Source organism: Rhamphochromis longiceps, linkage group LG22 (genome assembly GCF_057381845.1).
Source record: "Rhamphochromis longiceps isolate RC_006_pf linkage group LG22, R_longiceps_female_GT1.1, whole genome shotgun sequence".
NCBI lineage: Eukaryota > Metazoa > Chordata > Actinopteri > Cichliformes > Cichlidae > Rhamphochromis > Rhamphochromis longiceps.
In genome coordinates, this window is record NC_140577.1 from 15,393,451 (window position 1) to 15,421,069 (window position 27,619).

General features: G+C 38.8%; 1 protein-coding gene across 1 annotated transcript in view; it reads left to right on the top strand.

Moving 5' to 3' along the window:
- The window catches only part of csmd3b (CUB and Sushi multiple domains 3b), a 417,790-nt gene that overhangs the window by 138,623 nt on the left and 251,548 nt on the right, over positions 1 to 27,619 (top strand). The gene's annotated exons all lie outside the window — the stretch shown is intronic.

Sequence of the window (27,619 nt, forward strand, 5' to 3'; positions counted from 1 at the left end):
ATATATATATATATTATTATTATTATTATTATTATTTTTTTTTTTTTTTTTTTTTTTGACTGAAAACTCCAAAAGAAAATCTGAGGACAACTCACCTAACTCTAAACACAGTTCCCTGATGTCTGATGTAATCATTGTTTTGAGAACATGGGAGAGAGAGCCTGTTTTTCATCCTAGAACATGCTACTATGCAGCTAATAAGTCAGCAGAGATTTCATTTCACTCCCCTCTTCGCTCTCTTTACTACTGCTGTTTTCTCCTCAAAGCCTTTGCTTTATCGTGTCTACACTGCCTGTGTTTTAACTTACTAAGATGTAACATATTTCTTATACCTTTACCTCAGAGAGAATAGATACAGTCACGAACTAAAGGGATGATATTCAGTTGGTAATTTACTAACAGGAGAGGCTCTGCTTGGTAATTTAACGTGCCCGTTGAATGTGCACCCATGGTGGCAGTCTGGTGAAGAGAGTCATTATAATAGAAACAGCCTTCATTAATCGAGTCTCTGAGTTGGACTTTAAGCCGTATAAAATTAATTTTACATTGCTTTTTGTAGCATTCTTGGATTAAGACGAGTTACATCTCTTCAGGGGTAAAACCAACCAAAAATGCCTGAATGACAAAAGTTTCTATAACCTTTGACTGGTGTTGTTAACTATAGCACCACAATTTTCCAATGCTAGTTTTTATTTCTATTTTTTTTACAAACTAAAACATTTTTATACCACAAAACATTAAATAGTTCAGAAACATCAGATCATCAGATCATAAAATGATTTTATTTCAGGCACACTCAGAAAGTTATCCAAGAAGTCCAGTATCAGAGTAATATCGGTTAAACAGCTATATCAGGCTAAATTATTTTGTAAGATGACAATTATTTTTTATTTGAGAAAAGAAGAGAGCCCCCCACCTGGACAGTTGGTGCCAGGTGGTTAGGTACTTTGGGAGCTCTAACTGGCCAGATGTCAGAAGCACCAATGAGTCCATCTGGGCATTTATCCATCAGTTCCACATTGCTACCATAGGTCTGCTGCCAACTGACTGACCCTCTGGTCATGCACTAATTTTCTGGACCTACTGTTCCATCATTATGACGTATGAACAAGGATTCAACTTTTTGTTTTAGAAGAAGAGTTTACTAAAGCTTCCTCATTTAGTATGTATTGTTTATCAAATGCTTGGTGTACATTGCAAGGGGTTTAAAAAAGAAACAGATTTTTGTGAGAAACTAAAAATGAATGCAGCTTTTTAATATTGACTACTCTGGCTTTTTACTGTATGAAATATTTGACTTTGATTTCAGAGCTGCTAATTGGATTCATTTGTCCTGTGTGCTTTTTGATAGCTTCTGACTGTTAAGTGTGACATTGATTTAGGAAAAAAGATTACACCTTTTGTGAACAGACGTTTTCACATTTTTAATTACCTTTGAGTGAGTATTTCAGTCAGATCAAAGCCTCAAACTAATAAGTGCAGACACAAACACAAACACGTAATATAAGTGGGAAATAAAATGAATTGGATGAACACATTTTTTAAACTATTTGGATCTTTTTGTTCTATTCTAGACAGACTCCTGTGATTAAAAGTCTGTCATAAATTTTGAGTTTATACTCACTTATTTGAATGTAAATTACATCCCAAATGCAACATTCAAGAATTTCTATACTTTTAATGTATTAAATGACCTTTACGAGATAATGAGCTTTCAGATAATCAAAGCGTGCAACCCTTTTCTGCAGTTGCAGTGTCTCAACCTATAATGAAAGCACTCATTTTCAACAGTGTTGTACTGTATGGGCATCGTCGTTACACTTGGAGGTACTTGGAGGTAGGTCAGTCAAACTAGACGTGTCCGGTGCTGGCTGCTTTGTCAGTTAATCTAAGTTAAGGTTAACTTTGCGGTCATTGGCTAACATTACCGCAAGACGTTTGTGCATCAGATGATCTCTTATGTTTGTAACATTCCCCAAATATTTTACTTTCATATGACACTCCTTGCAAATTCCACATGTCAAATCAATCTTTTTTACCATCCTTGGTAAAAATCCCAAATGTCTCTATTTTTGATTTAAATGTAAATGGAGCTTTTCAGATTTCTTCTTCTTCTTGTCTGTAACTTCCTTCTGCGATTTTACCATTTTATCTAGTACTAAAAAACTGAAGGTCACGTGGTACGCCCGCCCAAGATGGCAGCTTAAGTTGGAGACGCGCACTCCTCTTCCCCCGAAACCTCGTTAAAAATAGGTCAGAGCCGGTTATTTGTCTTATTTGGGATCTGCCCTGGTAAATTCAGTGGAAGGAGTCAGAAGAATCATTACGTTTTACGCAACGATTCGATTATGCCGCGAGGAAAAACACACAACACTCAGGCTACTTCACTAACTACTATGGCGGAGACACCTGATGGAGTCGATGCCAGGTGTCCTTCCCAAGATGGTGTGGCGGCCGAGCTGACTTCTATAAGATCTCTGCTTGAGCAGGTAGCACAAGACATGACGGCGGTGAAAGGTGGTATCGAGTCTCTCAAGGAAGCTGTGAACAGTTTGGGTGTGAGAGTGGATGAAACAGAGACAAGAATTTCTCGATTGGAGGACGAAGAGGCTAAAGCCAGCTCAATATGTAAGATCTTGAAGATACAGAACCAGCGGCTGCAGGAAAAAGTAACGGCGCTTGAGGGTTCCTCACGGCGTCAGAATATTAGAATATCGGGTATTAGAGAAGGATCCGAAGGCAGTAATATTGAGGATTACGTGAAGAATTTGCTGTCTGAGGCTCTGGACATTGAGATGGGAGATTACTACGAAATAGATAGAATCCATCGAGTGGGGCCAGCTTTTCCGAAGCCCACGGCGGACTCCAGACCGAGACACATTATTGTTCGCTTCCTACGGGATAAAGCCAAGATGTCCGTGCTGGCGGCTGCCAGAAAAAAGGGGCAGATCGTTTGGAAAGGCATGAGAGTTCTTTTTTTCCAGGATTACGCTCAGGAGGTACAAGAAAAACGCAGGAAGTTTGATGAGGTGCGCCGCTTGTTGCAACAGTACAAGATTGGCTATTCTCTTCGTTTTCCGGCTGTTATGACTTTTTCAGTGGATAACCAGTATCATCAGTTTTCCAACCCAGCTGAGGCTAAGCAATTTCTAAGCGGCCTGGATTTGGTTAACATTCCGGGTGATGTAGATTAAGAGGATTTGATAAGCTATGGGTTGGTTTACTTCTGAGGGGGGGGGAGACGTAAGGAGGGACACCATCTGGGATTTTTTTTTTGAGTGCCACGGACCTGCGATTTTTTTATGTTTTCATGTTTTTTTTTTTTTTTTTTTTTTTTTTTTTTTTTTTTTTTCTTCTTCTTTTCTCGTGTTTGGTTTTGTTGTTGGTTTTGATGGTATGGTACCAACTGTCCCGTATAGACCTAATTTTTGGATCATTGAGTTGTCTCATGTTACTGGCTCTAAGAGTTGTTATATGGGTAAATGGGATATTCCTCTGGATAAATTTGTATAATAATTCGGCTCACATGGTGTGATGGAGTTATGTAAAATTGTGTCGTGGAATATAGCGGGTTGTCATAATGTTATTAAAAGGAAGAAAATCCTCACATATCTGAAACAGAAAAAGACTGATATAGCCCTGATTCAGGAGACCCATCTTGATGAGGCCGAATCATTAAAGCTTAAAAGAGACTGGGTGGCGCAAGTTTATTTTAGTGCATTTTCGGCTAGAAAAAGAGGGGTGGTCATATTGATTAGAAGAAACTTGGATTTTCAGGTCTTTAAGCATTATACAGATCAGGAGGGTAGATGGGTGGTTTTGGATGCATGTTTACAGGGGCGGAAAATGACATTGGTCAATATATATGCTCCTAATTCTCCTCAGCCACAATTTTTTCATGAAGTCTGTAACATGGTGCGGACTATAGGTAACACACACATTGTAATTGGGGGAGATTTTAACCGGGTCAGGGATGTCTTATTGGATAAATCTTCTTGTACTGGACTAAGCAAGGACCCAACAAATGCTGCGGTGGACGTGATGTCAGAGGAACTGAGTCTAGTAGATATATGGAGACTTCTTCATCCTCAAGAAAGAGACTATACCTTTTTTTCGCATCCTCACTCAACCTACTCCAGGATAGATTACTTTTTGGTGTCCCGTTCTTTGGCAAGTCAAACTATTGGGTCCTCTATTGGTAACATTGCTATATCGGATCATGCTCCCATTGACCTTGTTCTTACTGACACTGATAATATTAAACCGTCACCTAGGTGGCGCTTGAATAACTCAATATTGAAGAATAAGGGTCATTGCGAATGTATAAGGGAAATGATAAAGGAGTTTTGGTTGTACAATGAGGGCTCTATTGACGACGTTGGAATGACCTGGGATGCTTTTAAGGCCTATTTAAGGGGGCGCCTTATTCAATATTGCTCCTTGATTAAAAAAGCTGAGAGGGATAAGCTGATGAAGTTGGAACAGGATATCAAGGAGCTTGAAAAACAACATATGTTGCTCCCAGAGAGGGACTTATGGAACAAATTAATTAAATTTAAATTTGAGATGAATAGCATATTGGAGAAAAAAGTGGAATATGCAATGTTTTGTCTAAATCAGAAGTACTTTGAACAAGGGGAGAGAACAGGTAAAATGTTGGCACACAGGGTTAAGCAGATAAAATCTAGTAACCTTATACCATCTATTTTTGATCCTAGTAATAATAATAAGTTGACTACTAGTAAAAAAGAAATAAATGATATTTTTACTAAATATTATCAGGAGCTGTACACTTCTAATGGACTGGTGGAGGAACAGAGGCTGTCAGATTTCTTCTCTTCTATTAAAATTCCCAGCCTGTCGGAAGATCAAAGAAGTATATTAGAAGGTAAGATTACATTAATTGAAGTTAAGCAGGCAATCGGCAGCCTTAGAGTGGGTAAATCTCCAGGTAATGATGGATTTCCATCAGATTTTTATAAGGTGTGTGTGGACGAACTAGCTCCAAGACTACTGTCGGTATATCAAGATGCGTTTCAAAGAGGGAGACTACCGTTTAGTATGCGATCGGCAGTGATCACGTTATTACATAAAAAAGGGAAAGACCCACAGCATTGTGGGAATTATCGCCCAATTTCATTAATTAATGTGGATGAAAAAATTATTTCTAAGATATTAGCTTTTAGGCTTGAAAAAGTTCTTCCGTATTTGGTGCATAGGGATCAGGTCGGTTTTGTGAAAAATAGAAGCTCTGCGGATAATCTACGTAGGTTATTGCATATACTCTGGAAGAGCAGGACTAAGCTAGACCCTGTCGTTGCCTTCTCTTTGGACGCAGAGAAAGCTTTTGATAAAGTTGAGTATCCTTTTCTGTTTCATACCTTGAAGAGATTTGGTTTCGGTCCCTTTTTTAGGCAGTGGATTCAGGTGGTATACACAGATCCAATGGCTACAGTTATTACCAATGGGATAATGTCACCCTCATTTTCGTTAAGTCGGGGTACTAGACAAGGTTCACCCTTATCACCTCTCATTTTTGCTCTGTTTTTGGAGCCTTTAGCCATAGCTTTACGTGAATGTAAGAAAATTAGAGGGGTGGATTTGGGTCAAGAAGAACATAAAACTTTTTTGTATGCAGATGATATTTTACTGATTTCAACTAACCCAGAACAGGCCGTTCCTGCAATTTCCTCAATTATTGATTCTTTCTCTGTAATCTCTGGATACACTATAAATTGGTCTAAGTCTGAAGCTATGCCTATTTCTAAAATGTGTCCGCCTGTTATGAGGAGTTCATGGCATTTCAAGTGGAAGCCCGAGGGTCTGACTTATTTGGGGATTAAATTGACCCCTGGTTTAGACAACATAATGAAAGTAAATATTTCCCCAGTGATTCAAAACATCCGTTCGCTGTTGCAGAATTGGGTTAAAATAAATCTGTCCCTTTTGGGCAGAATTAATTTGGTGAAGATGATTATTGCCCCTAAACTTCAGTACTTTCTTCACATGTTACCGATAGCAGTCCCACATAATTTGCTAAAGCTTTATAATACATGTGTAGAGGGTTTTGTGTGGGCAGGTAAAAAGCCATTGTTCAATCGGTCTAAATTATATGCTGCTAAAGAGAGTGGTGGGTTGGCATTGTCTAAGATGGTCTGGTATCATTACGCTTTCTCCCTCTCTCAGTTAGTTAAGATACATAATTCCTCTACTGATAAGCCATCATGGGTTGGGATTGAGGAAAGTCTTGTGGCCCCTTCGTCTTTAGAGGCCTTCCTTACTCAGAAGGGTAGGCCAGTACCGTTTAAAGATCCAGTACTGTCTTTCATGCAAGAGACCTGGCTTAGAGCTCACCAATATACCAACAGCAGCCCTTATCTCACCGCTAGAGCCTCTATTTGGTATAATAAGAAAGTATTAATAGGGAAGAAACCGGTCTGGTGGGAGGCCTGGGCTAGGACAGGTATTAATCAGATGGGGGACCTATTTGGGCAGACTGGCATGAAATCGTTTGCAGAAATCAGACGAGAATTCAATTTGGATCCAAGGGAAATTTGGAGGTTTTTTCAAATAAGACATTGTATTAAAGCCATTTTGAAAAATAATCTAGACCCTCCATCTAGTGTTCAGAAGATGTTTGCAACCCCTGACAATAACAGAATCAGGGCATCTAAATTTTATGGGAGCTTCAGAGAGGCACATGCTCCCAGTTTGGGGGGACTGAGGCGGTGTTGGGAGAAAGATCTGGGTATCCAGATCTCAGAGGACAGTTGGAAGATGCTGATTTCATCATGGTATGTTTGCTCACCTGAAACACAGTCTCAACTTATCCAGTACAAGTTGCTTCACAGAAACTATTGGACACCCAGTAAATTAGTCAGGTTGAAGCTCGCAGATAAGGACATTTGTTGGAAATGTCAGCAGGAAGTCGGGACTCTAGTTCATATGTTGTATACATGTCGGAAAAATGATTATTTGTGGGATGGGATCATCAACTTGGTGAATGATATTTTTAAACTTAATCTTTCTAAATCTCCAGCTATATGCGTCCTGGGCCTACTACCTGACGATAACATTCTCTCAAAAAAACAGAGATTGTGGATGCGTCTGGCTTTTATAACTGGTTGCAGGGTAATTCTTAGGCATTGGAAGTCATCCAGCCCCTGTTCTTTCAAGGAATGGACCGAACAAATGTCTAGGATGGCATCATATGAACGGGTTATGTATAGAATGAAGGGAAGAGAAGATATTTTTGAGCAGGTCTGGGGTCCCTTTTTGCGGTACATTGACAATGTCTCTTAGACATTATGATAAATGGTCTCTTAGAGGGATATTTTATGTGTCATTGGTATTTTGGTTGTTGCTTTTTTTTTTTTTTTTTTTTTTTTTTTTTTTTGCACCAGGGGGTTTTACCCTTATTCGTTTTTGTTTTTGCTGATGTTTTCCAGGAGGCGGTGTATTATTTTGTTTCTCCTGGGTTTTATTTATTTTATTTATTTATTTATTTATGTAATTTTTTTTTTTTTTTTTTTTTTTTTTTTTTTTTTTTTTTTTTTTTGCACCAGGGGGTTTTACCCTTATTCGTTTTTGTTTTTGCTGATGTTTTCCAGGAGGCGGTGTATTATTTTGTTTCTCCTGGGTTTTATTTATTTTATTTATTTATTTATGTAATTTTTTTTTTTTTTTTTTTTTTTTTTTTTTTTTTTGTTTGTTAGTGTGTTGTTTGTTTGCTTGTCTTAGTTTGTTTGTTTGTTTAGAAATGGACAGAGAACTGACAGTATGATTATTGCAGTTGTATATTTATTTATTAATGTTTCTGTCCATCCAAAAATATTAATAAAAAAAAAAAAAAAAAAAAAGGAAACAAATATATTTTTTATGATGTTAAAAAATATTTTAAGTTACAGTAAACTTAAAAAATTGTCACAAACTTAAGTCAGTAAGGTGAACATGATACATGTAGGAAGGTTGTGTCATTGTTTTTAATAACAGGATATGACAGCTCAAATGTTGCATAGTTGTTTATAGGGAACCTTCTGTTATAATATCTGATCAACATTGGTTTTAATGGCTGATTCCAGGTGTGAGAGGCTGTATTAAAAAGATTAAGAACAAAAAGGAAAAAAAAAAAAAAAAAAAAAAAGTACTAAAAAACTATTCAATTTATATTTGCAATTTTTATAATAAAATATCGACATTGAGTGTCGCTGGATGAATACAATATTAGTATCGCAATATTATGTTGTATCAATTTTTTCCTCATTTAGTTATTAGGATGTCAATATTCTCCATTTGTTTACTCAAGATGAATACATTTTTATTACCGGATTTAAAGGGATATATAGTCTCATGCAAGGGGGGAGTGGTGTTGTCCATAATGGGCATAAGCTTGGCTAACACCCTCATCTTGCCTGTCTTGGCCAATCACAGAACTGGTCTTCTTCACCAGTCTATCAAGCCGTTTCTTGTGCCACCTTCCCAGCAGAAAATAGCTTTAAAAGATAAAACCTCTATCTCTTTCGTCTTACTGGTGTTGATGTTGACTTTAGACCATGACGATAAAGTCAGTGATGGCCTTCCCATTTTTCCAGATCATTCCCTTATGAGATGCACATCCAACAATGGCTGTATCATCAGAAAACATCTGGAGGTGACAGTTAGGGATGTTGAATCTGAAGACCGATGTGTAGAGCGGAAGGGTAACGGAGAGAGCACTGTCATAATGGGCCACATTATGCATACCACATTGCAGCTTCTTCCTCAGCAGTGTGGGTTGAACTTTATTGAAAGCACTGGAAAAGTCAAAAACAAATGACCCTCACAGACCTTCTCCAGGTGTGACAGTGATTGGTGGAGGAGATAAATGTTAGCATCATCTTTCCCAATAACAGGACAGTAAGCAAAGTGCAGAGGTTCCAGTAGTGTGCTACCAGGGGTTGCAGGTTGTTGATGATTATTCTCATCAGGGTGTTTTTCAGGTTTTAAGTTAGTAGTTAAGACCATAAGTCCAAACTGTTTAACCTCCCTGAGCTGTACAGAATTTGGCACTGGAACCACACAGGAAGACTTCCACAGGATAAGGACCTTCCCCAGACTAAGGCTCAGATTACAATTGTGCATGACCACCACACACAGAGCTGATCTGCACAGCCTCTGAACAGTCTAGATCTGATATCATCTAGGCCTGTTGCTTTTCAATCTTATTTAACTCCTTCCTCCCTGCATGAAATTTTAGTTAGAACACCATCTAATTGTTTCCCACATTATAATTCAGTGATCAAAAACATCTTTGAATCACATTTACAAAATGTTTCATCTCCCGCATCAGTAATATCTTAGCATTTATAACTATTTACCATTCACAGCAGTAAGCCCAAGCCAATAACATTCAGTTAGCAGACTGATGAGTCTGATCAGACTGCCAGATGCACTGCCACTGAAACCATATCCTCAGAGGAAACCCCTTAAATATGAAATATGAATTTTTGATGATTGTCCAGCTTGTGGATACAGTTCTAGTAAAACCTAAACACTGGAAAGTCACTTCAAATTTTTGTTAAAACCATTTGCAGCAATGTCTAGAGGCACCGGCTTATGGAGCATTCTACCATTTGTTCCTCTTGGTCTTTGATCCCTTATAAGCACTTGATTGATTGATTTTGACTCCAGCCTCTTTAACTTGAACATGATCTGAGTGTAGAAGTCAAATACAAGTGTGTGTTTGGTATGTGTTTGAGTGAGAGGGTGAATTAATAGTGTATCTTCCAGAAATGTGATTAGTGTTCATGTTTTTTGGTGTGTGTGTGTGTGTGTGTGTGTGTGTGTGTGTGTGTGTGTGTGTGTGTGTGTGTGTGTGTGTGTGTGTGTGTGTGTGTGTGTGTGTGTGTGTGTGTGTGTGTTTGCGCGTGTGCACGCACGCATGCATGCGTATGTGATTGAGGTTCTGGCTGTGGCTGCTCTGATCTTTATCAAAGAGACCTGAGGGGACTGACAATACCCACTCCTCTATCTATCATCCCTCCATCTGCCTGTCTCTTTGCCTTCTCATTTTTTGTCATTCAGTCTTTTGCTCTCTTCATTCATTTTATTTCAGTTTAGTTCAACTCAATTCATTGAATCCAGGTCAGGTAATAGCATCATGGAAAGGAGAAGGTGACCCTAGCAGTGGAGGTTGATTGAAGGCGTGACACCGTCACCTATGAATGTGTCAAAAGATGAATGCAGCTTGTAATGTAAAGCTCTTCAAGTGATTGGTAAAATATAAAGTCAGTGTATAATTTCCACCTTAGCAATATGTTGAACTTTTTAAACTGTATTTTAATTTACAGATACTTTACAAATACAAAAAAAAAACCCAGATGTAGTTTTTTTATGAAGCAACAGGAGGGGAGCTTGGACTCCTTCTTCTGCACTTTCTTGAAGTGGTTTCCTGTGAACACCTGTGGGGCTTTTTTGTTATTTTTTTTGTCCTGATGCTGCCAAAGCAGCTCCAGACTAGGAGTAAAGGCTATAGACAGCGCCTGTCACTGACTTCAATTCTAGCTAATCACAATATGAATAGTCACTACTCAACCATCCTTTTGCCTTTCTTTCATTTTCTTACTCTCTTTCTGTGTATGTTCTTATATTTTAGTAATTTTCTCCCACAGATCGTGCATGGTTTAACACATATATTTAACACACATTGCACACAAGTAAGCATGTGGTTGTGCCCGCATTTGTACACAACTGTGGCTCAGTTCATACATTTAAAATGAGAACCAATATATCAGCTCAGTCCCATGAAAAAAAAATTATGTTTCATAGTCATGTACTGAGGTACGCTGTATTTGTGGGTCTTAGTACATGCATGTGTATGTGTGAGTACAATGTACAGTGTAAGTGTCCTACATATTCCCATAGCAGCGAGTTGTTGTTTATACAATGGGTGACAAAAGGAGTAAGATGAATGAGGACCATGCAACATGTAAGAGTACCAAAAGGCAGAGTGGAAGGAATGGAAAACTGAAATAATGAAACTGAAGAAAAGGGGGGAAAAAACTGGGAGAAAAAATGAGAGAAGAATAAAATGAGAAAAGCAAATATGTACCTTGAGATCGGAAAAAGCGAAATAGAGAGGCTACAGGGAAGGAAGAGGAGCTGAGTCTAACAATGTAATGTGCTCTATGCTTTCTAGGTGAACAGGAGAAATCAGTGTTTCCTGTGTGTGTCTTTGTGATCACCATCTAGAGCATAGGTGTCAAACTCTGGCCCGCGGGCCAAATTTGGCCCGCAGTCTAATTACATTTGGCCCGCGAAGCCATACCAAATTACTATTAGAGCTGGCCTACTGGTATTATACAGCTAATATATACATTGTTTAGTATTAAGCTTTGCTTGTTCCAAAGTTTTTCAGCAAAACTTGTTTGAGTCCATAAGAAGAGATTCATTCTTAAATCTGGAGGAAGATATTTTTCAATAAATATTAATGTTAGCCCGCGACCTTGTTCTAGTTTTGAATTTTGGCCCACTGTGTATTTGAGTTTGACACCCCTGATCTAGAGTGTGCATTCAGCTCCTCACTGTTACAACTTCTGCAAGGTCATCTTCAGTAAAGTGGCATCAGCTGAGACAATTACACATACCCACTTACGTAAATGTATAGTCACTATACATATATATATATACACACACACATATATACATATATATATATATATATGTATATATGTGTGTGTGTGTATATATATATGTATATATGTGTGTGTGTGTATATATATATGTATATATGTGTGTGTGTGTGTGTGTATATATATATATATATATAGATATATATATGTATATATATATATATATATATATATATATATATATATATATATATATATATATATATATATATATATATATATATATATATATATATATATGTATGTGTATATATATATATATATGTATATATATATATATATATATATGTATATATGTATACAGTGGGGCAAAAAAGTATTTAGTCAGCCACCGATTGTGCAAGTTCCCCCACCTAAAATGATGACAGAGGTCAGTAATTTGCACCAGAGGTACACTTCAACTGTCAGAGACAGAATGTGAAAAAAAAATCCATGAATTCACATGGTAGGATTTGTAAAGAATTTATTCGTAAATCAGGGTGGAAAATAAGTATTTGGTCAATAACAAAAATACAACTCAATACTTTGTAACATAACCTTTGTTGGCAATAACAGAGGTCAAACGTTTACTATAGGTCTTTACCAGGTTTGCACACACAGTAGCTGGTATTTTGGCCCATTCCTCCATGCAGATCTTCTCGAGAGCAGTGATGTTTTGGGGCTGTCGCCGAGCAACACGGACTTTCAACTCCCGCCACAGATTTTCTATGGGGTTGAGGTCTGGAGACTGGCTAGGCCACTCCAGGACTTTCAAATGCTTCTTACGGAGCCACTCCTTTGTTGCCCGGGCGGTGTGTTTTGGATCATTGTCATGTTGGAAGACCCAGCCGCGTTTCATCTTCAAAGTTGGAAGGAGGTTTTGGCTCAAAATCTTACGATACATGGCCCCATTCATTCTGTCCTTAACACGGATCAGTCGTCCTGTCCCCTTGGCAGAAAAACAGCCCCATAGCATGATGTTTCCACCCCCATGCTTCACAGTAGGTATGGTGTTCTTGGGATGCAACTCAGTATTCTTCGTCCTCCAAACACGACGAGTTGAGTTTATACCAAAAAGTTCTACTTTGGTTTCATCTGACCACATGACATTCTCCCAATCCTCTGCTGTATCATCCATGTGCTCTCTGGCAAACTTCAGACGGGCCTGGACATGCACTGGCTTCAGCAGCGGAACACGTCTGGCACTGCGGGATTTGATTCCCTGCCGTTGTAGTGTGTTACTGATGGTGACCTTTGTTACTTTGGTCCCAGCTCTCTGCAGGTCATTCACCAGGTCCCCCCGTGTGGTTCTGGGATCTTTGCTCACCGTTCTCATGATCATTTTGACCCCACGGGATGAGATCTTGCGTGGAGCCCCAGATCGTGGGAGATTATCAGTGGTCTTGTATGTCTTCCATTTTCTGATGGTTGCTCCCACAGTTGATTTATTTCACACCAAGCTGCTTGCGTACTGTAGATTCACTCTTCCCAGTCTGGTGCAGGTCTACAATACTTTTCCTGGTGTCCTTCGAAAGCTCTTTGGTCTTGGCCATGGTGGAGCTTGGAGTCTGACTGTTTGAGGCTGTGGACAGGTGTCTTTTATACAGATGATGAGTTCAAACAGGTGCCATTCATACAGGTAACAAGTGGGGGACAGAAAAGCTTCTTACAGAAGACGTTACAGGTCTGTGAGAGCCAGAGATTTTCCATGTTTGAGGTGACCAAATACTTACAGTGGGGCAAAAAAGTATTTAGTCAGCCACCGATTGTGCAAGTTCCCCCACCTAAAATGATGACAGAGGTCAGTAATTTGCACCAGAGGTACACTTCAACTGTGAGAGACAGAATGTGAAAAAAAAATCCATGAATCCACATGGTAGGATTTGTAAAGAATTTATTCGTAAATCAGGGTGGAAAATAAGTATTTGGTCAATAACAAAAATACAACTCAATACTTTGTAACATAACCTTTGTTGGCAATAACAGAGGTCAAACGTTTACTATAGGTCTTTACCAGGTTTGCACACACAGTAGCTGGTATTTTGGCCCATTCCTCCATGCAGATCTTCTCGAGAGCAGTGATGTTTTGGGGCTGTCGCCGAGCAACATGGACTTTCAACTCCCGCCACAGATTTTCTATGGGGTCGAGGTCTGGAGACTGGCTAGGCCACTCCAGGACTTTCAAATGCTTCTTACGGAGCCACTCCTTTGTTGCCCGGGCGGTGTGTTTTGGATCATTGTCATGTTGGAAGACCCAGCCTCGTTTCATCTTCAAAGTTCTCACTGATGGAAGGAGGTTTTGGCTCAAAATCTCACGATACATGGCCCCATTCATTCTGTCCTTAACACGGATCAGTCGTCCTGTCCCCTTGGCAGAAAAACAGCCCCATAGCATGATGTTTCCACCCCCATTCTTCACAGTAGGTATGGTGTTCTTGGGATGCAACTCAGTATTCTTCTTCCTCCAAACACGACGAGTTGAGTTTATACCAAAAAGTTCTACTTTGGTTTCATCTGACCACATGACATTCTCCCAATCCTCTGCTGTATCATCCATGTGCTCTCTGGCAAACTTCAGACGGGCCTGGACATGCACCGGCTTCAGCAGCGGAACACGTCTGGCACTGCAGGATTTGATTCCCTGCCGTTGTAGTGTGTTACTGATGGTGACCTTTTTTACTTTGGTCCCAGCTCTCTGCAGGTCATTCACCAGGTCCCCCCGTGTGGTTCTGGGATCTTTGCTCACCGTTCTCATGATCATTTTGACCCCACGGGATGAGATCTTGCGTGGAGCCCCAGATCGAGGGAGATTATCAGTGGTCTTGTATGTCTTCCATTTTCTGATGATTGCTCCCACAGTTGATTTTTTCACACCAAGCTGCTTGCCTATTGTAGATTCACTCTTCCCAGTCTGGTGCAGGTCTACAATACTTTTCCTGGTGTCCTTCGAAAGCTCTTTGGTCTTGGCCATGGTGGAGCTTGGAGTCTGACTGTTTGAGGCTGTGGACAGGTGTCTTTTATACAGATGATGAGTTCAAACAGGTGCCATTCATACAGGTAACGAGTGGGGGACAGAAAAGCTTCTTACAGAAGACGTTACAGGTCTGTGAGAGCCAGAGATTTTCCTTGTTTGAGGTGACCAAATACTTATTTTCCACCCTAATTTACGAATAAATTCTTTACAAATCCTACCATGTGAATTCATGGATTTTTTTTTCACATTCTGTCTCTTACAGTTGAAGTGTACCTCTGGTGCAAATTACTGACCTCTGTCATCATTTTAAGTGGGGGAACTTGCACAATCGGTGGCTGACTAAATACTTTTTTGCCCCACTGTATATGTATATGTATATACACATATATATATGTGTATATGTATATGTATATATATAGAAACATATACAGAAACATCTGTGCCGAATATGGCCTGGAAGTCCCAAGGTCAAAATGGGAGATGCCCCCAAGGGTGGTGGAGAATGACCGAGCTAAGATCCTGTGGGACTTCCAAATACAGACGGACAAAATGGTGGTGGTTAACCAACCGGACATAGTGGTGGTAGACAAACAGAAGAAGACGGCCGTAGTGATCGATGTAGCGGTCCCGAATGACAGCAACATCAGAAAGAAGGAACACGAGAAGCTGGCGAAATACCAAGGGCTCAGAGAAGAGCTCGAGAGGATGTGGAGGGTGAAGGTAACAGTGGTCCCCATGGTAATCGGAGCACTAGGTGCGGTGACTCCCAAGCTAGGCGAGTGGCTCCAGCAGATCCTGGGAACAACATAGGAGATCTCTGTCCAGAAGATACTGCGCAGGACCCTCAAGCTCCCAGGCCTCTGGTAGAGGACCCGAGCTTGAAGGATAAACATATATATATATATATGGCTTCTCTTTTATCCATGCCAATGACTACCTGTCATCCAAAGCAGTTGAGAAATTTTTTTGTAACCAATGCCATCCATATGTTTTCAACAACAAGGTTGCAAAGGTTTTGATAGAGCTCACTGGTTTTATCATTAATATATAGATATTTTATGTAAGAAGTGGTACTCGTCATATCATTGTTAAAATCAAGTGGTATTAGGTCATTATCTTGATTACTGCATGTAATTATATAATGGTAAAGTACAAAATAACTTTTAAATCTCTCAGTGTCAACCCTTCACTGAATTTCCGCACAATGTATCAGTTTGATGTCTGGATGATATAATTACATTAAATTGCTGCCAGACATCTCACTTTCCTGCTATGAAGTATACTATAGTTTCCTCTAATTATCAAATTCCAGAAAGTGACAATTTAATGTGATACCTGGATAAAACTAACCAATTCTGTGATGTATTTATATTAAGAAGGTTCCAAGTGTTTTATTGCATAGAAAGGATAGATGTCCATCTTCAAAGCTTGTCCACAAACGAGCCATTACTGTGACATCTGATTAATACTATTAAATAAAAGTCTTTCAGCACTTGAATTGGCAAGGAAGAGGTTTCTCACTAAAAGAAGTCCAGCAAATGATATATTGACCTCATATCTGAATTATATTAAACACCTTTATGATGAAAATATATGGAATAGCTGCCAAACCCCTCTGTGCTGGACAGGATAGAAATTACATCGAATGATATATTGATTTGATATTCAGGTCTGTCAGACAACCACTGGCCACCTGACTAAAATATATCCTGGTACAGAGTTAATATAGGTGTGCAGTTCTGTGTGTCTGTGTGTGAGTGCGTGTGTGGTTTGATAATAATATGGCCACCTGGCCAATGTCAGTCCATCATTCAGCTTTATATGAGCCAACCAATCAAACGGCCTCCCTTCAGGGTCTCCACCTCGGCCCATCCAATCAGCTCCTTCTGCCAAGCAAGAAGGAATGTCACCTGATTAGCATAACGGCAAAAATGAACAGGGTCATGCTGACAGAGCAGTTCTTAATGCCGTGAGTTAGACAGAACTCAGAGGCAGCATTTACACAAAACAGATCCCTTAATGCTGTCAGCCAGTTAGGATTTTCACCAAATGTATAACCATCCCAAAAAATGTGATAAGGAACATCAGCAGACTGGTCTCTAACCTCTTGTGGCCTCTCATCAGCAGATTTCATTATTTAAGGGCATTCCACTGGGTTTTTCACTCAATATTTAATCATCCAATTAATTGCTAACATGACTATCAGCCCTGTATTCTTCAGCCACTGTGCTCTGCTTTTTGTTCAGCAGATTTTGTTATTTAACTACCCCACTGCTTTTAATATCTCAACTACTGTTTCTTAATAAAGTGAACAGCAGTATTACAGTGGAAAGTATAGCAACACAGCACTCTTAGTTTAGTGTGAGAACATCTGCCACATTGAGTTTTGGCTTTTTCCCCACTAAAACTGATGCCTGAGCATTTGATTCTTTTGGTAATTAGCAGCTTGGGGAAGTCTTTTCAGGGAAAATGTTAACATTAGCAATATAATGGACCTTGTAATAAAGAACACAAGATTGCTGATCAAACCATTTCTACTTATTTGACAACAAACATTCCTGCTAAAAGCTTTCAAGATAAAATGAAGGGTTAAAAATAGTCGTCAGTATAAGAGAAACTCTGACTTAAAGGTCATTTCAAATTGATTTCTCTATCAGTACTGTCAGCATTGAGATTAATACAAATAGATACACTCACTTTCAATTCAATCTCATTTATACAGAACCAAATCACAACAACAGTCACCTCGAGGTGCTTTATGTTGTAAGGTAGACCCTGCAATAATGCGTTACAGGGGAAAACCCAACAATCATATGACCCCTTATGAGCAAGCACTTTGGCGACAGTGGGAAGGAAAAACTCCCTTTTAACAGGAAGAAACCTCCGGCAGAACCAGGCTCAGGGAGGGGCTGTCATCTGCCATGACTCACCTGCTGCTTTATTAGGTATATCTGTTCAACTGCTTGTTAAAACAAATTGCTGGTTAACGCTAATCAGCCAATCACATGGCAGCCACATGTATTTAGGCAATGGGGAGAAAAAGTGATTTAAGTGAATGTGGTATAGCCGCTCGTAGTACAGGGGCTATACCAGTGTACTGCACCTACCAGATTCTGCAGGTGGTGGTCTAATAGTGTGGGGGATATTTTCTTAGGGCCCTTTAGTACCAAATTAGAATTGTTTAGCAGCCTACCTGAGTATTCGTGCTGTATGCCAAGTTTCTCATGGCTGTTTCCTGCAAGATAATGCACGATGTAACAAGCCTGAGATGTGCAGCTGACAGATCTGCAGTTACAGTTCTGTGTGGTGCTGTCATATCTATATGGACGAACATCACTGAGGAATGTTTCCAGCACCTTTTTGAATCCGTGTCATGAAGGATTAAGGTAGCTCTGAAAAGAAAAAGGTGTCCAATTTCATACCGGTAGGTGTATGTAATAAACCAGTCATTTAGTGTACATCTATATATTTATGTTTTTAACTCAATAAAATAAGTCCTTCACTCAGAGACAACGTTTCTGTCATAGCAGATAGTATCTGTAATAATTTAGGTTCTGTTTTATGATGAAAACTACTTTTACTCCTTGATTGATTCCTTGGTGATATTGCACACCAGAGACAAATTGTGCACACACGAACATGTTTCCATCATGTACTGGCAGGGAAATTATTTAAGTTACACAAGGACCACTTGTTGGGTTGTGTTTGGTGTTAGACGATACTACACAATTGTTACAAAGACTAGTGATAGAGGAGAGTATTATGGCGAGAAGAGAGATGAAAGGAGAGGAGATTAAAAGGGACAACACTGATACAGGTTGAAAGAGCTTTAATGTTGAGGTGTTGTGAAGTGCACTTCAAAATAAAAGCTGGCACCAAACTACACATTCTGATATCACTTCAATGTTCAACTTTAGTTTTAAAAGCCAATATGAATGCTTCCATTGGTAAGCTTCTGGATCAGGACTTACATCTGGTGTGTGAACCATTCAATGAAAACTGCATTAGTAGCTTGTCATATATAAATATGGCTTGTAGTCCATGAATCCATGTTTTTGTGAAGCCTTAGGCTTTTTTTCTGAACCTGAACCTGTTGATTTTCCCAGAAGCAGTCATTAACAGTAATAGTTTAAATTCAATAACAAGCCAGCTGTGTGCATTGTAGTACCATCGATTTGGTAATAATATAGCTTTTTGTTTGCTCGTTTTCTGGAAATGTGTATTTATGACAATCTTTAAGCTTTTATTGTAGAAAAGTGAAAAACTACTTAACATCAAAAGACCACCTCGAAGGGATATACAATGTACGTAGTGTTATTAATGCCTGTGTGTCCGTGGGTGGGCTTTGTAGTTCAACTTTTTGGAAGTTACCATTCCACTGAATGTCTGTTAGCATCTGAAATTATTACATCATATATCGTATATTGCCATTAGTTCAAATCCTCCACCAACCCGTAAGTTTACTGCGCATTTATCAACCCATATTATGTTGTGTGTATTGTATTGCTGAGCCCACTTCATTTTCCAATTGTCTACTTGAAAACAAAAAAAAATATAGAAATAGAGGAAGTCTGTTTAGTTTAAGGCACCAGACCTAATTAAATACTAAAAAATAAAATATTTTTACAATGTTAACAACAGCAAGTTAGAACAGAGATATACTTAAAGACACAGACACTATAGAGGTATCCTGAGTCATTTTTAATTAATCGCTGATTTCACTACTGGCAGGCTTGTAGGTACAGGAGGGTGACTGCTTGTTGAATCCATGGGAGCTAACAACTCAAAGCAACTTTTCAGTGAGACTGCATCATTTAGTAGGTACACAGTTAAGGTGAGATTTGTTTACATTTGTGTGTGGGTACATGTGTCCTAGTATCTGTCAGTCACTTCCAGGGTATCTTAAGATGTTAAATTTAATATGTTATACTAGGGCTGCACGATTTTGCATAAAATGAGAATCACGATCTTTTGGCTTAGAATTGAGATCACGATTCTCTCACAATTTTCTTTTCCAATATAAATATTTATTGCACTTATTAACTGCACATCAACTTCTTAACAGTTGAGACTGAACATAAAAACAATAAATAAACATAAAAACAACAAATGTCTCACGTTTTGTTGTTGCCGCAAAATGTTGTACTGCTTGAAATTCCGTCTCCACCGTTGCTCAACGCTGCGTGTATAGAGCAGGTAGTGCAACAATAGAAAAATAGTTGCGGGACGGCACTGCGTAGCGTTTGTCTAGGGTGTTGATCATTTTCCTAAATCCCTCGTTTTGCACAGTGTTGATGGAAGCCATATCTTTGGTCAGGTGATAAGTGATAGCCTCCGTAATTTCTTTGTGCCTGCGGGAGTTCGACGTGTATAGGGAAGCGCTGTATAAGGTTCCCGTTATTGATGTTTGGGTGGTTGACCGGGACAGATTTTCTCCTGTCACTTTCTCGTCATCCCTGACGTGCTCTCCGTTGTTTTTTCCTGCCAATTTTAGCATCACACGGCACAGCTTCTGTATCACGTGGTATAAGGCTCCGCCCTTGTCATTTGTCAAGCAGGAAGAGTGAGCGCTTGTTTTCATGCAGATTACGTCCCGGATCAAAATGCGGTGCAATCGTTGTCGTCTTTTTTTTTTCTTTTTTTTTTAATCGTTGTCATTTGGAAATGAGATCGCACATAAGTATGAATCGAGATTGTGATTTTCTAACGATTAATCGTGCAGTCCTATGTTATACTTTAGTAAGCACATCTACTAGAGATCACACAAAAGATAGTTAGCTAGCCTGTCTCAACTGAGCAGAAACGCACATACAGATTTGATCAGCACGTACATACACATACAAATTGGTAATATTTGCCTCTGCAGGCAACAGTTTGTGTTTGCTATACAATTTAACAGCATTACCCCTGCATACCTCTAATTTGCTGTCTTCTCGCATATTGCTTTTTTGTTTGTGGACAAGTGAAAGGTTTGTCTGACAGAATTAAATATATACTGTCTCAGTGACAAGTGACAACATGGTTAGTGACCCCTGGAGACAGCAAACTTCACTGTATCGCATTTTCATCTAGTAGCACAGCCACCAGAAATATTGTTAACCAGATGATTTCTGAGGATCTGAAATTTAAATCAGATTTCAGAGCAAGAATACCAGTTGATAAATCCAGTGGCAAAAAGTCATTTACTGTATAGCATGAAGTAGTGCTTACACTGTTAAATCTAAGGCTCTGTCTCAGCTTCAGCCTGTGAAGCTGTATAAAGAGTAGAGGTAGAAGGTGTTGAAGAGGACAGTTTAATATAAAAACAAGCTTATATTGTGGAAATGTGACAGTGGATGTTACTTGGGGCATGAAGCTGTCAGTGTACTAGGCAAGCTGGTTTGAAATGGCAAATTGAGCTGACTGTCTGCTATCTTTATCCCATCAGAGAAGCCACCAGTCCTGTACAGTTCATCAAATACTATCCTCGTCTCTTTTCTTGTTTTTTTTTTTTTTTAAATATCAACAAAATGTATTTATATGTATGTAAGGCACATAAAAGGCTGTAGTAGATAAAATAATACTGAAAGGTGCATATTGAGATTTGCAAAGAAAGAGAAAGCAGTAGTAGTGTCATAAATGCCATAGAGACAAAGGCTGCTGTGGTATTGATCAGTACAAAAAGGCCTTCTGAGATGATCCGCTCTATGTAGTTCCTCCCAATGTTGGCTTTGCATCTATTTTGTTTCTGAAAATCTTCTCTCTCACGCTATCTCTTGTTTTCCTTAATAGATATTGATTTTGTTTTGGGTACATGCTGCAATTTCTTTCTTTGCTTACATTTTGTGCCAATTTGCTTCTTCTGTTCAGATAACAGCTTCTGTTTCTTTACTCTCGCTCTTTTCTCTCTGTCACAGTGTTTGAAGTAAACCTATCTTTCCAGATGACAGCAGTGCAAGTGCAAATCTCTGTGTGCAAGTGCAGACGTACATGTCTGCGTATGCATGGTGTCACTGTGCAGTGCAAGTTTAGCAGAGTGACAGTGATGTCAGACACATAATGATTTCCTATTGGCTCGCAGCCCCCGAGGCCTAACGACCCGTTATTGATCTGACCAATTAGCATTCACACCTTTAATTAATACTGAAGCCTGATGTTTGCACACAAGCAAACTCTCTCTCACACACACACACACACACACACACACACACACACACACACACACACACAGATACAGACTTTTAATTAATAGTAAGAAGAGGGGTGGCTGTGAGAAGAGATAAGAGAGGAAGAAAGGGACAGAGGTAGAAGTGAAAGATGAATGTGTGAAACAGAGAAGAAAACTACAGGAAGTAGAAAGCTGATCAGTACTCTTACTAAAATCAGTGCAGGACTCTGACATAAGAGCTAAGGCTAAGACGGAGCTTAATGGTTTACTGATTTTTAGTAATACACACAAGCTTTTCTTCATGCACTGAGAAAATTGTTATTACTTTTGCTTCTCTGTGTTTGCTATTTTGTGTGGTACTTGATGCAGTTCAGTCTGTGTAACATATTTCTTTTAACTGCAGTGAAGTAAATAATCACTGTGCTGGACACGAAGATAATCCACCAGCTATACTTCTCAGCAAAAAGCATATCAAAGAAATCCTCATAACACACAGTGTGTTCCTTTAGCAATGTATCACCATCATCTACAGTAAGTCACTTCAATAAAAGAAAACGTGTCCGTTTCTTGTGTTGCCTGTGTCACTGGACGGTTTACTATTTTGTTTGATCAAGTCTGCTCGAGCATATTTGTTCCAGTCAGAGTCAGCCCTTTTAGGTCAGATCAAATGATAGCTGATGCTGCAGAGTACTGCTTTAGTAAAAGAAAAAAGAAACAAAAGAAGCAACCGCAAACAAACTAGAACTGGATTATGTTCATTTCCGACGCCCACAGCCTGTTAAAACAGGATACATTTTGAGGTAACAGGTGTGTGTGTGGCATGTTTTCTTTTTTCTTTATATGTATGTGTGTCAGTCTAATGAAGTTCTGTTGGCAGGATGTCTTTAGGGAGATATCTAATGGTTTATTGAACCAAACCTCAGAGAAACATTGATCACAGCATCAAGGAGTTACACCCACATGGACTCAAAACACACACACCAATCCTTGTATATGCACGTGCGGTGACATGCACGCAAGAGGCCCACACACAAACACTCACGCTAGAGTGCACGTGAACGACCACACACACACACACACCGGTGAAGTGGAGGTAAAGAGCTTATAATTGACATCCCCATGTTTCTTTGTGAGCAGTCAGACTGCTGTCATTATCTGCTCATTCAATTACATACAGGGAAATTGCAAGCCTGGAAAAAAACCTAAGCACATCTTTTCAACTAACATTTTTAGATGGATACTCCATCCACAAAAATGAGGTAATTGTGTTGGACAGGGTTATTGTCTACCCTCAAAATGAATAACTTGTTTTACCCTGCCACATTAAATTGCATCCTCCCTTGGATGGGTCTAATTCTGGCATATGGAAATTTGTAGTCAGCTGCAATATATTTCAAAGGAAAACCAGGCTACTCACTATATCTGCTTATTATGAATGCGGGTTCTTCTTAGTAGTGTTGATTAAATATTATGTCCAATAATTGCATCTACAGCGGCCCCTTTAGTGATATATATGTGATATTTACTGAGCAGTATCGTAAAAAGTAGACGAAGAAGGAGGCATTAATTTAAGCCTAACTACTGGAGAACCCAAAGTTTTCACACCGCCATCCACTCCAGTAATATATCATCATTACTGTGATATTTTAATTGCCAAATAATCAGGTTATGGTAAATTCTGTATCAGAACAGCATTTATGCAGGCCAGCATATGCAACATTTATGGTCAGACAGTATACACTGACACTGGCTGCTGGAAGCTACTTCATGATCTCAATGAACACAGATAATTATTGTTCAGCCTGAACATCAAGGCACCACTATCGCAACCCTCACAGCAGCTTTTACCTTTAGGGAGAGTGGGGTGTGTGCTTGATTGTTTGTGTTCTGGGGTGTAATAAACCCAGAGAGACATTAGTGGTCTGTTGCTCTGAGTCCATAATCTCTGATCTACACTAGAAGTTACAATCATTAGCAACACAGTTGTGTGTATTAACTGATCTTCACAGCTGCCAGATGAGCTAAAGCTTTGAACAACTGTTAGTTTATCTGAGAGCTCTCCATTTTTCCCGCTTTAACTCTGCCTCACAGTCTCTCTGTCTCCCTCTGACATGCGCGCGCACACACACACACACACACGTTCTGCTACCACTTTGCCCCACGATAAATGTTTTCAGAAGTAATCAAACTTGGGCTATTTTACACATTTGTTGTGAAGTGCACTCACACAACCCAAAAGTAAATTTAAAATGAAAAGAAAATCTTAGCTTTTTAAAAAGATCTTACTATTATCTATTAAGGTAATATTTGAGATAGCAGCAGGCCTAGTACATTTATGAAGTCATTATTTGTAGGACGCTTTCAATTGAAAGATGACTATCCTGAATCCTAAGCCCTATATTTTGTCAATTCAGTTCGTAGAGCCATTCATTTTCTTCACTGCCTAAGCCGTTAGTGTTATGTATTAGATAAGAATTATGTAATGTGATGGGGTTTGAGTACTAGCTGAAATTATTAAAGCGCAACAGCCTTGGATTGTATATTTTAGACCATTATTAGGCTGTACAAATAGGATCAAAAAAAGGTTACATTAAAAACACATAGAAAAGAAAAGAGGTAGCATGTGTATCCCCAGGCAGCATGCACTTTGCACTCTTGTCATCTGTTCTATACAATTTGTGAAATGAAGCTTAGTGTTGACAGCGCTGGTGCAAGAAAGCCCTTAGCACAAATTGTGTGTGTGTGTGTGTGTTTGTGTGTTTTTCCTTATACACTCAAATTACACAATGTATGTCAGTAAAGCTTTTCAACTTGAATCTTCAAGATCTGATGTGTAACTTAAGTGCTGTCTTCCTTGTTTTAGCGTTGTAACTCATAGTTTGGAAGACCATTGTGGCCATCTCATCACCCAGTTAAAACCAAGCAGTTCATCTTTTAACACACATGACCTGCCTTAAAGCTTGCTAGTGCCCTAGTCTTCTCTATTATATGCAACAGTGACATTACAGAAGACATTAAATGATTTGTTAACACATATTTTTGCTTACTCTTACTCTGACATTATATCAACCATGTTAGTTACTAACAATATTAGAACAACTAATTATCCTGTGTATTGTGTCTGTTTTAATTGTTAGAGTACAATGAAAGAGTATGTAGGGCATCTACTGAAATGTAGCCTTTTTTATTTCATGCTTGGCTTACATACTTGCCCTCTGTTTCATTAAGTGCATCTGTTCAACTGTTCTATATAGCAAACAGCTAATCAGTCAACCATATGGCAGCAGCTTAGTGCTTTTAGGCATGCAGGCTTCGTGAGATCACCTGCTGAAGTTCAAAACAAACATACTTGGAGAAGAAAGGTGATTCAAGTGAATTTAAATGCAGCGTTGTTGTTGGTGACAGACAGCTTGGTCTTCAGGAGCTGTTGATCTACAGGGATTTTTCATCGCTAGGATTTATAGAGAATGGTCTGAAAAATATTCAGTAAGCAGTGCTTACTCAGTAAGTGAAAGGAAAAAAATGAAATGAAAATGCCTATTTGATGCCAAGGGTCAGAGGAGAATGGCCAGGCTGCTTGGAGCTGATAGGAAGGCCAGAATAACTCATCCATTTGTTAGCGCCAAGGTGGGCAGAAGTGTAGCTATGAATACACAGCACATCAGTTTCAATTAAATTCAATTTTGTTTGATTTATACAGCGCAAGTAATAGTCGCCTCAAGGTGCCTTATATTGTAAGGTAAGGATCCTACAATAATACAGAAGAAAAGAACCAGATGACCCCCTATGAGCAAGCACTTGGGAACAGTGGGAAGGAAAAACTCTCTTAACATAAAAAAGAAACCTCCAGCAGAACAAAGCTCAGAGTAGATCCAGTAGAGCACTTTTGGGATACAATGGAACAGGACATATGCATCATGGATGTGCAGCTGACAAATCTGGAGCAGGTTTGTGCTACCCTGTCATGTATGGACGAAAATCAAGGTGTCATCATCTTGTTGAATTTAAGCCATGAAGAATTAGGAAAGTTCTGAAGGCAAAAGCCGGGACTACCTAACAGAATGGCTGATTCGCAGATCCAATGGAGATATAAACCAAATTTGCTTTCTATTTACTCTCTCTATTTTATAAGTATTTGCATGCCAGGCTGGCGTTTGATATCAGTGCACATTCAAACAGCCAAAATGCCAGTTCTGGCTCAGAAAACTCTATGTTGGGTACTGAACTGCTCATGTTAGAGAGAAACCACAAATGAAGGTCTCTGGTGTAAAGTCTAATGGCCTACCCATACAAAACATTAAAGAAAATCTTTCTAGCTCTTTCTCAGTTGTATTTTCAATTTTGCTGGATTGCTTTCCAAACATGGCTCTGTCTTAGTCCCTTAGGAGGCAATTAAGCTACCAATGTACTTTTGCAACATGATTAGAACAGACAAATAGTGCCAACATCATCAGGTTGTCAGTTTCACCAAATGCAGAGCTGCGGAGTACTTATGACATTTTCAATATTAAGTGGTCATGTAATCACAACTCAAGTGGATGATTGCTGCAGGATAAAGGTGAAAATGGCCATTACCCTTACACAAACACTGCAGAGCTAGACTCCAGTTCCTATTACTGAGAGGTTTAAAATATATATATATGTATATATATATTTATTTATTTATTTATTTATTTATTTATTTATTAACCTTTATTTAACCAGGAAGATCCCATTGAGATTAAAAACCTCTTTTTCAAGGGAGACCTGGCCAAGATAGGCAGCAGCAGATGTCTCACAGTTACAGAAATTACTCAAACACAGGCAGCAACAACACACATGCAACAATAAGTGAAAGAATACAAATAAAATAAAAATAAAATTCAATAAAATTCAAATAAAATAAAAAGTCAGTTAAAATGACAATCAATCTAATTGAAACAGTTGCATGTTATGGACTTGGCCTCAAGGATTCGTAGTTTAGATTTAAAATCACTTAATGAAATGAATTCAGTCATTTTCCATTCCTTCTGCAGTTTGTTCCAGGCCGAGGGTGCTAAATGGACAAAAGCTCTTTTACCAAGTTCAGTTCGGGCAAATGGAACAGAAAGCAACAAGTAACCATGCGGACGAAGAGAATACCGACCAGCATGTTTCATTACAAGCAGGGAACATATATAAGAAGGCAGCAACCCAAGTATCGCCTTATATATAAAACTGTATAAATGAGAGTTCCTCCGACTTACCAAAGCAGGCCATCCTACCTGAGAGTATAACTCACAGTGGTGAGTCTGAAATTTACAGTTAGTGATGAACCTCAGAGAAGCATGATACACAGAATCAACCATTCGAAGACATTGAGCAGAAGCATTCATATATAGAATATCACCATAATCCAGCACAGGCAAGAATGTTGCAGCATATATATATATATATATATATATATATATATATATATATATATATATATATCTGATTTCTTTTATTAAATTACCAAAATATAAGCGAATATGTGATTAAAAGTAAACAATAATGATAATAAATAAATTTAAAAAAAAATCTGCCATAGACTTGCTGGTCAATTTTAAATGGCTGTATCTGTAGATGGCATCTCTTACCACCACACATACTTCTCTGAATGTAAAATGTATGTTTTTATTAAGGTCTAGGTCATCATCAACCCCAAGCCTATTTATTTTGACACAGTCAGATTGCTTTCTTTGTCACCTTATTGCCAAGACTGTGGAGAACAGTTTTAAACAAAGATAAAAATTACATATTTTTAGGACATAATTTAGGATTAGGGTTATCACCAATGATGAGTTGGACCCGAGAGGGTTCAGACAATCTAGTCTCACAGCTTGTCATTTT